The sequence below is a fragment of the Triturus cristatus genome, chromosome 4_1, assembly GCF_964204655.1.
Source record: "Triturus cristatus chromosome 4_1, aTriCri1.1, whole genome shotgun sequence".
Taxonomy (NCBI): Eukaryota; Metazoa; Chordata; class Amphibia; order Caudata; family Salamandridae; genus Triturus; species Triturus cristatus.
This window is the reverse complement of record NC_140585.1, coordinates 284,531,855-284,545,210: the sequence shown is the minus strand read 5'-3', so window position 1 is coordinate 284,545,210 and position 13,356 is coordinate 284,531,855. Positions and strand designations below refer to the sequence as shown.

Genomic DNA, 13,356 nt, shown 5'->3' with positions numbered 1-13,356 from the left:
TACTATTACTCGGAGTAGGATTAGAGATCAGGACTGGCACTCTTATTAAATTACTACCAGGGGACAGGTCGCCTAGTGATGGATTAGTGGGAACTATGTTTACGACTAACCCGTTATCAATTAGTGGTGGTCGAATTTTAACAACAGGATTTCCCCCAGATGAGTGGGCTTGGGCCTGATCGGGTTCTAATTGAGCTTTTAATTGTATAGGATAAGACTTCCTATCAAGGTCTGCTTCAATTTTCCCTAGTCGATTCTCAATTTTTTCCAACCTTTCTACAATTGCTAGAGTATAAGAACGCAATATCAGTTCGAAGGTGTCCACAAGGTTACTAGTAATTTTGATATTGGACCCATTATCTTTAGGACAATGTTCAGTACTGTGTGCCACCTCTATATGTGCAGAGGTCGGCGCTGGTATGGGAACAGTGTCTGGTCCGGGCATGTCCTTAGTAATTACAGTGGATATAACTTTAGAACTGGAGGGGGTCGCCTTCTTCCCAAAAACGGTATGGCTCATCCTTTGTTTTGTAAGTTCCATCCCTTTACGTCTCCTCTTAGCAGGTGGTGGAAGTTGCCTTGCTGGTTGTACAGCTTTCTTAGGTTTTTTAGACTTATGGGAGGTAGGTGACACAATTTTCGAAGTTCCTGGAGAACTGGGTAGATCAAGTGACGAATCAATAATAACTGTTCCGGTAGAGGGAGTACAGGGTGCTACACATTCTCTCAACAAGAAGGGTACACCTTCTGTACTTAGAGTATCGTCAACAAGGGCTGGTACAGGAATGCAATCATTTACAGGGGTAGCTGTGGAATTGAGCTCAAACAATGCCCTGGTTTTGATAATTTCAATAGAGCGTCTGCGCTCAAGTCTTCGCTCTGCTAGGGAAGACTCGGTTGTTCCTGTAAATGGAGTCTTGATTAGATAATTATCCAAAGTACCGTTCATTACAGTTCCCAGTCTATCAGCCATGGCAGGAAATGGACTCGGCATGCTTGTAGTCATGGTGATAACTGTATCAAATACTCAAATTGCCACAGTAATAATGTAAATGCAACTTACAATGAGATGTATTCCTAGATCTATGCGTCTGAGCAGGGTGCAGTGCCGGGGCCGGTCTCGTCGGTCCACGGAGGGCCACAGAGGGCCCGCCCTTTGCCCGGGCTTAGCCCGGCGCCGTCCCGCGCGCGTCCCGCGAAGCGGGTCTGCCTGCGATTTATGGCGCCTCCTGGCGCTTGTACCGCGTCAATTGGTCGCGCCGCCGCTGAGGCTGCCGGGAGTTGCAGTCCCGGGGCGGCGACGCAGAAGATGGAGCTCGGTGTCGTGCCCTCAAGACTCTTGGCGGTGGCGGCGATGGTGCCTTGGCTGTGGCGTCACTCCCAGGTGAGTAATAGCTCTAGTACACGTCCCCCCGCTCCGCCGGTCTGCCTGCGATTTATGGCGCCTCCTGGCGCTTGTACCGCGTCAATTGGTCGCGCCGCCGCTGAGGCTGCCGGGAGTTGCAGTCCCGGGGCGGCGACGCAGAAGATGGAGCTCGGTGTCGTGCCCTCAAGACTCTTGGCGGTGGCGGCGATGCTGCCTTGGCTGTGGCGTCACTCCCAGGTGAGTAATAGCTCTAGTACACGTCCCCCCGCTCCGCCGGTCTGCCTGCGATTTATGGCGCCTCCTGGCGCTTGTACCGCGTCAATTGGTCGCGCCGCCGCTGAGGCTGCCGGGACTTGCAGTCCCGGGGCGGCGACGCAGAAGATGGAGCTCGGTGTCGTGCCCTCAAGACTCTTGGCGGTGGCGGCGATGGTGCCTTGGCTGTGGCGTCACTCCCAGGTGAGTAATAGCTCTAGTACACGTCCCCCCGCTCCGCCGGTCTGCCTGCGATTTATGGCGCCTCCTGGCGCTTGTACCGCGTCAATTGGTCGCGCCGCCGCTGAGGCTGCCGGGAGTTGCAGTCCCGGGGCGGCGACGCAGAAGATGGAGCTCGGTGTCGTGCCCTCAAGACTCTTGGCGGTGGCGGCGATGGTGCCTTGGCTGTGGCGTCACTCCCAGGTGAGTAATAGCTCTAGTACACGTCCCCCAAGAGAATCACATTCCCACCTTGTAGGATAGATAAAGTGCATGTGCAAAATTTAGAGCAGTCCCCTTTCATACTTTTTTGTTCAAACAACACAAAAGGGAGAAAAAGAAAAAAACAATTGCATGCACTGCAGTTTAATAAACTCACTTATCAATATCTTTTTCGTATTTTGAGCGCTCCTCTTATGAAATTTCAAACAGCATCACAAATATCAAAAGAGTGAAGCAAGTGTAAATAACTAAAACTTTCTCTATAAGAAAAAGGGTGACAAGGTCTCAATGTCGGGAGCAAAAATGTAGGTCTCAATAGGTTATATAGTGCACAAAACAAAGTGCAGAGTAGATTGTTTTTCAACGTTATCACAATGGCAGGGCGAAGGTTATTATACCAACCACTCTGATTAGGAAAAGCTACCAGAAAATGCACGAAGCTCAAACGAAATCTTAAGAAAAATCTACGTTGAGACTCCAGAAAAATTGATAAGTAAGGTTGCATCTGGTTAATAGGGAGGCTGACATTGCCCATGCTCAGAGAGCTTTGCTGATTTGATTGCTGGATAAAGCGTGCGCTGATGCTTGAATAATATAAAGACGAAATTAAGAATTTTACTTGAGAAGGCATGTTAAGGGGATCATTAAAAAACTCTTACACACCCAATTTGCTGAATGCACATTTCAGATAACCGAGCCAGGGGATCCTCTCAGTATAGGACATAGAAATACAATCCATAAAAATGGATCTTGAAAAATCTAGCTCTAGTGTATGCCAGATTTTCACCCATAAAAGCAAAGGGGCAAGCCAATGCGATCCTCTACGTACGCCAGGCCCAGTTCCGAGTGGCAAAAACATGTTGATGCACTCTTGGGGACCATCAGAAGCGGTCTAATGAATGTATTCTCTACTAATTGGAGCTTACCACAATTGCTAAGGCCCCAAACTCCAGCACCAGAGGTGGCAGGTTAGAGGCATTTGGCTTTATAGAGTGTGGTTATTTCTTTAAATGGCCCAATTTTACTGCAAAACGGAACAGTGCCTCCATGGCTCTGGTCATTTGCTGTGCCCTTAGGGTCAACATGGGATCCCATGATAGCTGGGTGTTAAAAAGAATCCGTAGCTAGGAGAAATGTTTAACTTTCTCAATCCGATTGCCAGGGACAGCGAAAAATTTCGACTTTATTGACTTGGGTCCAAACACCATAACATAAGACTTTTTAATGGCTCACTTTTAAGTCCAAAGAAGACATGAAGTCTACAAAGGCATCTAAAGATCTCTGTACCGCGACTCAAAGATTCATTGTGTGATTGTTTTCTAACACATTTGAGTTAAGAACTTTGAATGTTGAGACACCATAGAGGAGATACGGATTACTAATTCAAGAAGTAAACCCCATTAAAAACAAGTAGGTGTAGTGCATAGAGGGAGAGATTGCGGAACTAGTTCTTACTCAACTCTAAAGGTGTCTTTTCTTGAAGGCTTTACTGAACATATATCATTCGGAGAGAGGGAGAGCCACACAAGTCGGAAAGAGAAATCTCACAGGTATACCATAGGATTTTGGGAACACAGTTCAAGCAAGATAGTGTTGTAGGAAGATATCAATACTAGGGTAAGTTCTGGTGAACCGGCTGCTGCCTATTGTAGGAACTCTTGTGCATACGGATCAGAAGGGGGTCATCCCAGGCCGCAACACCTTCCTTAACATCCATCGCCTTCTTGGACTGCTGAGGGACCTCCCGGCTGATGCCGGGGTCCCAGTGGCAGTCTCGATTGATATAGAGAATGTCTTCGACAACTTGGGGTGGAGATACATATTCGCTACCTTAGAGGCAATGCAATTTGGCCTGGGATACCGGAGATCACTACATGCCTTATGTGGGCAACCGGGGGCATGGGTCAAGATGGGGAAGCTAATATAGGTAGCTCTGACATATAACGGGGCACTCAGCAGGGGTGCCCGATATTGCTGATGATTTTCACTTTACCCATGGAACCGTTAGCCTGTAAACTACACTTGTGAGCGCGTTTGTAGAGGATCAAGGCACATGGGGTTTCCCATGTGGTATCCTTCTACGCTGATGATGCCCTTGTTTACCTGTGCGGCGTTGGGACCTCGCTACCAGACCGGAATGTCCTCATGGAGGAATTTGGGGCACTATTGGGCCTGGGAGTAAATTGGCCCAAGTCTTGTGTGTTCCCCTTTTGCCCGATCCCGGAACATGACAGGGGTAGACTGCCCCTCTCTAGACTTACAATGCAGTTCATCCTATTTAAGTACTTGTTCCATTCCAATGCAGACATCGTGATGGGAATCTTGGTGTAGCGCTGAACTCCATTCGGGTGTCCCTGCCATTTTGGACGCCGCTGCCTCTCTCCCTTGTGCGTAGGGTGGCGATCTCCAAGAAGCACATTCTCGCTCATTTCTTGTACTTTTTCATGGAACTGCCTCTCAGGTTCCCCACCTGCTGTTTTTACAGATCTCAACAAGCTCCTAGAGGAACTGATCTGGGGATCAGACAGGTGCCACGTTGCGCACTATGGGCTCCACAAGCCAATGCAGGAAGGAGAACTAGGGGCTCTAAATATGAGCTCTATTATGTGGCTTCTCAACTGCAGTGCCCGGTGCCTTGGCTGGGAGCGGCCCCCTGCTTGGAGCGGGTTGTGGTGCGCAGCTTGCTGGATGGAACATTCATTTACACCTGGCTCTCCTCACTGGGACCTCAGATCCTCATGTGATGTGTCAGATGCAAGTCGCATGGCACTGCTGGAAGCGAAAGATAAGTGGCAGGGCGACCCCACCATCCTATTCCCCATTGATCCCTCTTTGGCAAATGACGGCGCTCCGGATGGTTCTCCACAATCATGAGATTCTGAGCTGGCAGGAGGCGGGGAATGCGGAGGACCTCTATGGGGAGAAGATATTGCTATCCTTTCAGGACTTTAGGGATGCTTGTGGCATTCCAGCAGGTCATTTCCTGACATATAATGCAACATACTTGGCAGCTGCTGCACAATGGGGGCGGGGACATGCCAAGCCTCCTACTGCAAACCTGCTACACATGACCCTTACCCATAGGGGTGCACACAAACTCATAACGGCTGTCTATACGGTTCTACTCACTCAATGCTGCCAGCCGGACACTCAGGCGCGCAAACGCTGGACATGTGATTTTTCGAGGGCCTCTGTCAGATAAGCATTGGGATCATACCCTGCAACAGGTTCAAAACATATCCCATAGCACGTGCTTCTGCAACACGCAGTTTAATTATGTGCACCATACATACAGCAACATATCGCACCCATGTTACCCGCCGCCTCATCGGCATGTTTATGGTGTGGACAGTTGGGTGCGGTTTTCATACACATGGTGTGGGAATGTTCCGTACTGGCATGGACCTGGGCAGAGATTGTGCGGATCACCTCAATACTAGTTGATGTGGTATTTCAGGTTACACCTGAACCTTGCCTGTAGGGCACAAGCCCCAGATCTAAGGGGGACCAATACTAACACAGATTTGTAGATTTGACGTTCATCCTACTCAAATAACAGATCACTGTGTCCTGGAAATCACAGACCCCTCCAGAAAGGCTGAGATGGCTCGTCCCGCTGCCTTAATGGCCGCATGTGGAAGCGGATGTTCTTACGGAATCTCGCAGACAAGGTGGACACTGGACCGGGTGCATGATCTGTGACATATAAGTCAGGAATTTGGAAGCGAGGGATGATTTGCGCCTCCTACCCCCGTGACCTTTCCGGCTGCTGACACTTCTTTTCATGTGCAGGTTGATATCTGGCAATATGAGTCTGTATTGTTTATTACTGCTATATATGTGAGTAAAGGGATTTGATAATGGCAAAAACAAACACTTGTGTGGCTCCACTGTGTTATATCGGGGCCCGGTCTGGACTCCGGCCTGTATGGTGTGTTAGTAAAATGATTAACGTTTATGTTTTCTTAACTTTCTTATAGTTAATAATAAAAGATATGCATAAATAAATAAATTACTAGGGCTTCAAAGTCCCAACATGGGAAAATATTCAGCAATATGAACGTTCATTTAAAGTGCATAACATGTTTAATTGCTTTTGATAATAATATGCACTTTGGCAAATACCTTGTACAGAGAATTAGCATAACTCAATCCTCTTGGATATTTTTTTAACACCAGTATCTATGGTATTACAATGTACATAGCGGTGTAAGTGCCGATATCCCAGATTACTGCACATTATGATGGTTAACAGCTTGAGATAAGAGTTGTGCGGTTTTACCACCTTCTTCAGTATTTATGTTAAATCTGTGCTGCCTTCCACTGAGTGGATGAAGAATTTAGCACATTATGGGCCAGATTCACAAAGGTAAACTTAGACTTCAGGTCTAAACTTAAGACTTTAGGTATAACTTCACCTTTGTGAAATGGGCCCTTAGACTTCAGGTCTAAACTTATGCTTCAGGTCTAAGTTTACCCTTGTGAATTGGGCTTGGTAAGTCCCCTTATGTAACTCATGATGAAATCTATATTCTAACATTAGGCTTCACACACCAGTAATTCCGATAAATGTTCTAAATATTGTTAGTTTAGATTAGTGTGTTTCTTTCCTATTGAGGAAATGGCATTGAATATTTGTGAGGCGACTAGCTACAGGATTGGGATTGGACACAGATGGTTTTAATGTTATTTGTGACATTTAAAATTAAAAAAAAAAAAGAGTGCTGGATCGGGGATTCTTAAACCTCAAATGTGGGATATAATCATCATACAAGGTTAAAGTCATTGATAATCAGATTTTAAATCTTAAGCATTATCGTTATAAATTTAAATAGTCAAAAAGACAATATTTTATTATGAGATAGAACATAATAGGAACCAAAATGACACCAAAAATATTGAAAATCCAGAAAGTGTGTTTCATGGAGGAAACACCCGAATCTTTATTAAATAATGATAGGTTTAGAAGGACATTTGGTTTAGGCAAATAAGGCAAGGTAAGAAAACCAAATGAAGGTTTCTGATGAGGCATGAAGCCTTTGCACTCTGGAGATTAGCAGAGGCAAGAAGGGTCTTCTCAGCTCAATGTCAGCAAACATCTCCGGTCAACTAGTCTAAGGAAAATACAATATTATAATTCAACAAACACTGAATATAGCATGTTACAACGCATGTGAATACATCGCATGCTATTACAACTCGGTAGTTACAATGACCGCGTTGTTAATACGCAATACCTTTACATCACAAGTCATTACAACGACTTGCTGTAGGGGGCGAGCTGGACTTAGGAATAGTATTATTTACTATTCCTACTCCAGTTTGCGCAACAGCAGGGAAGGTGTTGGATTTTATATCCAATACCTTTGCACCCCCTACAGTAAGTCGTTGTAATGACTTGCGATGTAAAGGTATTGGGTACTAACTATTGCGTTGTAAGAGCACTGAGCTGTGGAAACAATGTTGTAAATGCTGTTTCCCCCAAACACTTGTTTGCAACACTACAGCCTGTTCCCACTCTTGAGAGACAATCATTTCTTTCTGGACTCTGGGAACTCGTAAACTCCCCTCGTTCTCATGTTATTATAATAATCCATGCATGGCTCTGTCCTTGAATTGTTAGACTGAAAAAAATTCCTGGTACAGACAGCTCTTCCCATGAGAACCACATCCTGGCATCGTCTCCTCCTTCCGGTAGGAACTTCACTTATCAATTGTTTAATACATAACAAATGTCTATTCACTAGCTATTAGAATGCTTCTGTAAAAATACAGCATCTGCATTAGGAAGAAATTAGAAAAGTGCAAAACAACAGCAAAAATATGAGCAGGCCTATTAGCCTTAAGTGTGTAAAGGCAAAATCCCAAATGGCATTAATATTAGGCTAACTTAATTCATTACAATATGTTAACTCGAGTTTTTGCTTATAACAGCTAAGTGTGGTTAGCTACTAGAATTCATAGGATTAATGTGCACATGGTATTTAATAATGCAGATCACATTTTGCTGACATGAGGAAACCTATATTCCAATTTCCTCAAGTCTTTGGATAAGTGTATCATGATCCACTGAGTCAAAGGCTGCCGAAAGGTCCAAGAGAAGGGCACCAACGCTCTTCTGGTCTATTGAAATTTTAAGGTCATCCCAGATAGAGATCAGGGCCGATTCAGAGCCTCTAGGTGGATGGAATCCAGTTTGAAAGTCAGAAAGTATGGAATGATCTTCAATGAATTGTACCATCTGGGCGAAGGCTGCTCTTTCTAGAAGTTGCTCAGGAATGGCCTGTTTGCTATGTCTTGGGTCTTGAATTTTGTCCAAGTGCGACTTTTTTAATGGCAGGTGTATTTATGACTTTTTTAAGCCTTCTGGGAAAGTTCCTGTTGTTACGGAGTTGATGAGTGTTCTGGCTGGAATGACGGCTGAAGTTGATAGTAGAATGTCGTTGAAGATTTGAGGTGGACAGAGTCAGAAGATCAGCCGACTGGCTTGCTCTGTTTGACAAGATCTAGAAATTCAGTCAGTGATAGATTAATAGAAAATATTCCTGATACTTATCTAATTGAATGAGAAACCTAACTCTCTCTAAATCTAAAAAAGTGAGTTATTATTAAATATATTGACTGCCCATGGTCTCGTCTCGAAAGGTAGTCGATTTAATGTTCAGTGATCTATTTGACCCACGTTGGCCACAGATCTATTACTTGCAAAGGGTTGTTTTTTTAATACAGGAAATGGATGATTTGGTAATTAAAAGTCTTACATGGTTTTCAGGAAGTCTTTGTGGGTCTGCAAGTCACATATGTTCCTTGGAAACCTTTCTGACAGGCACATGTTTCTTTCACAAGTTCCAATTTAGGTTCCATGTTGCTTCAATCCAACAAGTAGCACTCATCTATAGTGTCACAGTTTTCTGACTTTACTTAATCTCTCATATAGATGTTCCAGCAAGTTATTATTCCAGTAAATCAGGATCAATGGACCATTTTCATAACTCCCATATATGACTGATGTTGACATGGGGCTGGGAGTTCAAGGTTACAGCTAGGAAATCCCTTACCAGTTGTTCAGATCACAATTAGCCAGGCCGACTGAAATTATGCGTCAATGGAGGACCGATTTATCTGGCACGGTTGACAACATTTTACAGCAAGAAAAGACAAATTATGCGGCATATTGTGCCCTAAGCTGTGACAGTATTATTTTGTCATTTTAACACCTACTAATACTGTGAGGGCAAAGTTGTGCCTCAGTAGTATCAGTTTAACACCTGAATAAAGGAATCAGCAGCTGAAAGGTCATCAATGAACCTTTGCTTTGGGTCTGCGTTGCTCTGAAACACGTTTGGGCAGTTTTTTGAGTAACGTTCATAGCGTCCGAGCTGGAAAGTTTTTTCGTTTTGGTGAAATATGCTAATTATGCAGCAAATGTTAGACTAGGTGGTAAATGCAGCAATTCCATTAAACACTGCAGCCACAGAATTACATAGTTCCAGCAGACCCCGCAATTCACAAAGTTTATCCATAAGCAGAATATTCAGACTCTGGTAAGGGTTTGGAAGAGCTGAATCATATTGTGTTCTTGTGGGTATTAGAAACATTTGAGCAAAAAAGTGTCATTTTTTTTCGGTGATACCATACACAAATCAAGGAATGGAAGAGGTTTTATGATTCCAGTGAAAGTATGTGCTATCAATGCAATACATTAACATTAATAAAAAAAAGCTATTTACACAATGCTGTTGAGCTTGATATAAGAATTGTTTATTTTATGTGAACTGGGATGAAAAGTGCTGATTTCCTTTTTTTTACAGAAAAAAAAATTATTTTGGGTTAATTTGTTTTTATAAATACTGTCTTCGGGACTGATTCGTGCATTTCGGATAGTTTTACATTCTCTTTTACAGAATGTATAATTTGTAATGTAATGATCCGATTATCAAATTAATTAAAACATGACAATTTGTTTGCTTGTTCCACTCATTAAATGTAGCACCGTTAGCAGAGACTCTTCCTAACAATCCCCCCACTATGTTGTACTAGATTATATAATACATTATAAATAGAGCTGTCTTTGACTATAAGTAAACATTAGTAAAATTGCTAAGATGCAAATACATGTTTTTGTACCTGGTTGATTGCGTTGAGACTCAAAAATAATACTGAAACGAGGAGGTACATTTCAATATCTGTCCAATGTAAAAGCTAGAGACATGAGGCACTTTTAGGAAGTGATACACTCTGGTATTAGAAATCACAATAGAGTTTCACGTAATGTTTCGGTTTTCAAATATTTTTACCGACTTTCAAGGAGGCTGACTTCTGTTGGAAATGACCGTCTTTTGTATGGTTGTGCCCCAGATTTGCTTTGCACCCACTGCCCTATTTTCGCGGAACCCATTTTTGTTGCCATTAGGACTCTGCTCACTTTAATACTGCCAGCTATTAGTAAAGTGCTTGTTTGCTCTCTTTTAGACATGGAAAAATGTGTACACCCCTAATTGGCACATTTAATATATTTATAGTAGCTTGTGCTAAATGTACCCAGGGACTGTAAATGAAATGCTACATATGTGGTGCGGCACTCATTGTGCCACTCACTAAAGTAGCACTGCAAAACATCTCAGGCCTGCCACTGCAGCCTGTAGTGCAGTTTTAAATTACCACTTCAACCTAGCAAATCCACCTCTTGCCAGACCTAAAGCTTCCTTTTTAACACTTATAAGTCACAACTAGGGTAGGCCCTAAAGGCTCATAGGGCAGGCTGCCTGGTATTTAAGTAGTAGGACATATGTACTTAAATTAGACATTTTCTAGCAGCGAAGACCCCCAAAAGTCATTATTTCACACCAGAAAGGCTAACTCTCCCATAGGCTTACACTGGGTTACATTATTACATTTATTTTGTGATAACTATACTTTGGGAACAGATAAAGAAGTATTTTTTACACATGTTTGAATTGTAATTTAAAATCCCTTTAAATGGGGATTTTAAAATACTATTTTCAGATTACCACTTTTAGAAATTTGACATTTTTCTACCTAAACCAAATGTCCTTTCTGCCAATGCCCAGAGTTTCATGACTGTTAAGAATATAGCATGTTACAACGCATGCTATTACATCGTGTTCCTTTACAACGCAGTTGTTACAACGACCGCGTTGTTAGAATGCGATACCTTTACAATGCAAGTCATTAGATTGACTTGCTGTAGGGGGCGCGCTGGATTTAGGAATAGTATAGTTTACTATTCCAACTCCAGCCTGCGCAACAGTAGGGAAGGTGTTGGAATAGTAAATTATACTATTCCTTAGGTTGGAGCGCCCCCTACAGCAAGTTGATCTAATGACTTGCGATATAAAGGCATCACGTTCTAACAACGTGGTCGTTGTAACGAATGCGTTGTAAAGGGAACGCGATGTAATGACCGCGTTGTAAAGGTTGTTTCCCGACTGTAAATGTCTCTCTTGTGGTATGATGTGTATTCCTTCCAGACAGGGCAAAAAAGGGCCTTGGTATGGGGAAAGGTGTTCTTCTCCTGAGCAGGATGGCCTGGAGAGTGTATTCAACCCTTCCTGAACTTCAAAGCGTAGCCTGAGGGCTGCACCTAGCCCTATTCTGGCTTCAGGAGATGCCTGCCCGGGCACTGGCAAATGTAGCCCACATTTGGTCCTGCTTGCCCTTTTTTAACCCCTAGACAGATTGCAGCCAAACACACAGAAAATGAAAGAACTGACAAGAACCAGTTTAGGGTTAGACAATCGGGGTGGCAATGGGTATAGAAGTGCAACCCTCAGAACCTTTCACACAACACTCCTGGACCTGTTGCTACTCAGAAGAAGGACCGCCGTGCTGTCTGAAGCCTGAAGGAATACTGGATCTGCTTGCCTTGAACCCCGAGCCCCAGAAGTGATTCTAAGGGTAAGCTGAAGGACCTGCTGTTTGAGCTAAAGGGACACAACAAGCTTCCAGATGCCTTTCCCTGCAACTGCCCACCTGACCAGTACCATCTGGACCTGCCTGCACCCTTCTGCTGGCTCTGCTGGAGTGGGGCATAAATCACAAGAGGTGCCCCCCAGGTACTGAACTCTTAGCTGGTACTAAAAGTGTACTCCTCTAACCCTAAAGCTGCAAGAACTGGACTCCAGGTGAAAAAACAGAGGTTCTGAGGTCTTCGTGTCGAAAAGGAACCATCCCTAGTCTCCTTGTGAATGTGAGCAGACTTCATAAAAACCAGCGCAGGACCTCCATGCAACTGCTGACGCAACCTTCCTAGATACAGACCCTGGATTTCACCACCCGAAGCTCTTCAAGTCAACAACAACCGCCCCACGTTTCCCAACATCTCGATGTTACGATTATCGACCAGCTTTTCGTGCCGATGATGACTACGCAACGTTTTGACCAATGCCTGAAACTTCAGCAAATCACCGTCTACATTCCTTTTCCAATCCAGCCTCAGCCCACTTGCCAACGACCTTGTTGACTAGTGCTTATCACATGGAACTGGACTAGGTTAGAAAGTAAACTATCCACCAGAATAAACCTGGACCATGTATCCGACCCACGCTCCATCGTTGTCGACCTTAACTTTTGACTTTGACCTGGTACAGTCCGACCAGATAACCGATATGGGCACTTTGTGCTTTTAGGCACAATTTCTACTTACAATTTTGAAAATTCATATGTTTGATTGTATTTATTGAATTATAGTCGTATTTGTGTCATTTTATTTATTAAAAATTACTTTAATTTTCAATTAATTGATCGAGATTATGCTTGTGTTTGTTCCATGTTATTAGTGTTTGAGTGCTACATAAATACTTTACACATTGCCTCTAAGTTGAACCGGACTACTTTTGTGCCAAACTACCGGCATAATGTGGCATATTTGGTGGAAGTATTATTTCATACATCTCAATACTGTCCGGGCAAAGAATTCACATCATTGGTATCGGTTTACCTGAATACAGCACTCTGCCTTGCATCATATATGGTACCTTTTTTAAATTAGAATTTGACCCAGTTAATCTAGAAACAGCATTTTCTGTTGAATCTGCCAAATATACAACATGTGGTGGATTATACAGAAAGTTAGGTAAATAGTTATTTATGAAGAAAAGGCAGACGCTGCAGAATCCCATAATTACAATGTCCCCGAGTATACATTTCAGTGTTCTACAGCTTTTCACAAAACCTTTAAATGGCCTTTTTTCCCCTATTTATTCAACTCTTTGTGTTTTTCCTGTGGATCTCGGGTCACTTATGTGATGGAAACTGATTGACAGCTCTGTAGTTCA

At 43.5% G+C, this 13,356-nt stretch overlaps 1 protein-coding gene across 1 annotated transcript in view; it reads right to left on the bottom strand.

The window, feature by feature from the left end:
* Nucleotides 1-13,356, bottom strand: part of LOC146854284 (protein mono-ADP-ribosyltransferase PARP12-like) — a 245,160-nt gene that overhangs the window by 143,004 nt on the left and 88,800 nt on the right. The window lies entirely within an intron of this gene.